Here is a 2,500-nt window from a genome sequence, read left to right as displayed (position 1 = left end):
ATGACTGGCATTTGAAGCAACGTGTCGCAGCAATGTAATCCTTGAGCCCGTAGGCTTGGAACCCTATGAAGACCCGGTTCCTGTCCAGCAGGATTTTCCGGGTCTTAGCTGATACTTCTGCCACCCAGTTGGTGGTTGCTTGGTCCTTTTTGCCGGTTTTGAAGAGGAGTTTAAACTCCTCTTCTAGTTTTGCCTCTGGTTCAAGATCAAGGTTTTGATTCTTGATGGCCTTTTGGATAACCTCCTCGGATGCCTCCGAGGGGATTCCAAATATTATGATCTTTGGTCTCCTCTTGGGGAGGGGACCAATGTCCACTTTCTCTTTTAGCTTCTTATTCCCGAGGACTTGCTCAAGGTCCTCGGTTGTTTCGGTTTCTATAAGAATACCGGAGTTCCCGAGTTTCCTCAGGTTCCGTATTCTTATTTTCTGTTCTGTCGGATTGATGCAATCCGACAGTACCTTCTTGGTCTCATCGCTATTCTTTATATTACTACCCTTTACAGGGTAGATTGCTGCAGCTGGCTTGGACTTAGCTACAGGAGTCCTCTTGGCCAGCTGCTTAGTTGCCTTGTTTGCTCTTATTATGTCCGAGTAGAGCAACGGTTTCGGAGGTGGAACCTCCTGGCCGCGACTCTTCTCGGGCATGGAGTCTATCTTTGCAGATAGCTCGTTTAGTTTTTCCGTGATTTTATCCATCTGGTCCTGCATGGAGCTCTGCTCCTTTTGCACGTCCAGTTTTCCTCTTAGAGCCGCGTTTTCTTTACGTAGCTCGAGACGGAAGTCCCTGGCTTCCGTCTGCATTACCTCATGTTCCCTGATTAGGGCGTTGAGGAGTTCTTCTCCTCTCTTTCGTTCGGGCTCCTTGAGTCCCCTGAGGAACCTTCTGAGGTTTTCCTCTGGGCTGAGTGGCAGTTCGTCGAACCGCTCCAGCTCAATTTTTACATCTTTTATTAATTTCTTGTGTGACTCGCTGCACGAGTCACCTGATTGCTTGTTCTTACGCTTTCTATTTTTGGGAAATTCCCAATTAAATTCCTCTTGACTCATGTCCCACTCTGTGTCGTAGGGATCGTCCGTGTATTCTTCTGATTCGTCGTCCCAGACAGTAGCTATGTCCCTGTCTGTCTGGGTCGTTTCTGTTTCCACCTCCCAGCCCGTCTTCTTTACTCCTTTCTTTTCTTCCTTCTTTCCTCCCTTCTTCTTCGTTTTGTGTTTAGTGTTTTGGTCAGTATTCATAGTTGTTCCCACGATTAGGGACGAAAGACGGTCGCTCCCCGGGTGACGCCCTTTCCGGGGAGAAGGCTTTTACGCTCAAGATTTCGCCAGGTGTCTTGAGGTTGCGCTAATGGTCGATGGACCCACCGACCGCCCGTGTAAACACAGGACCTCTTTCGCCGCGTTCTCAGCTTAGAGGTTAAGGGTTTGTTCAAGGGGTTCGCCTCCCCGTTAGGCCGACCGGTTAAGGTAAGCCCCCCGTTTCTCCCGTTCTGCAACATACCACCGGATGTATCCGGTGGGTCGTCGCGGCAGAGGGGAGTCTTCCGGGTGAGAGCCGCGGTTATCGCGAACGATAACACACGCATGGGCTCCCTGAGAGCCGCGGTCATCGCAAAAGCGATGACTCCGCCAGAACTCTCTTAATGAGAGAGCCGCGGTTGTCGCAGAGCGACAACTCACGCAGAGCTCTCTGAGAGCCGCGGTCCCCGCCGTGCGACAACTCCGCAAGAGCTCTCTTCCCAGAGCTGCGGTTGTCGCACGGCGAGAACTCTCGCAGGAACTCTCTTACCAGAGCCCCGTTAGTCACCCGAAGGTGTCCAGGTCCTACCACGTGAAGGAGGGGTTGGTGCGTCAGGGTTATACCATGATATAAGTCCCTGACGCTTATAAGACCCAGTAGATAGGGACAGAGGGAATCTCGTTAATCCATTCATGCGCGTCACTAATTAGATGACGAGGCATTTGGCTACCTAAAGAGAATGATGGTTGTTACTCCCGATCGTTAAACCCGACCAGGAGCAACAGTGCAGACCATCATTCTCCCTGCTTGGGGAGCGCTATCCGCAGCTCCCCCCACTCTGACGATCCGGTACTCCACCAGTGATCGCGACGCTCTTTGTGGCTGTCGTTTACAGGGGGCAGCCCCCCCCCCCGCTAACCAAAGGGTCAGTCCGGCGCCCTCCCACGAGTGGTGCGCGCTCTTCCGTCTGCGACTTCCGCGACGTGCGGCCCGGCAGGGAATTTCACCCAAGCCGGGGGGATTCGGTGGTGGGTCCACCTTACCCGTTATACCTTTAGGATAGTCACATAAATAGTGATCTTCCACGGCAACGCCTCTCCTTAACCCGTTGCAGGGCTGTCAGCCCCGCCTTGGGAAACGGTTGCTCTACCCCCATTTGTCAAAGGCGAGAGGCCATATAGAGCCTAACACCTCGGGGTGAAGTCCGCAACGCAGGCTATGACTCCGGCTGTTCGGGAGTCATAGTTACTCCCGCCGTTTAC

The 2,500-nt window shown here is 52.8% G+C and overlaps 1 pseudogene; it reads right to left on the bottom strand.

The window, feature by feature from the left end:
- Window positions 1–2,500, bottom strand: part of LOC143364460 (large subunit ribosomal RNA) — a 7,133-nt pseudogene that overhangs the window by 1,934 nt on the left and 2,699 nt on the right.

The sequence above is a fragment of the Halictus rubicundus genome, unplaced genomic scaffold (assembly GCF_050948215.1).
Source record: "Halictus rubicundus isolate RS-2024b unplaced genomic scaffold, iyHalRubi1_principal scaffold0567, whole genome shotgun sequence".
Lineage (NCBI taxonomy): Eukaryota > Metazoa > Arthropoda > Insecta > Hymenoptera > Halictidae > Halictus > Halictus rubicundus.
The sequence above is the reverse complement of the archived record's forward strand: the minus strand, read 5'-3'. Positions and strand labels throughout refer to the sequence as shown.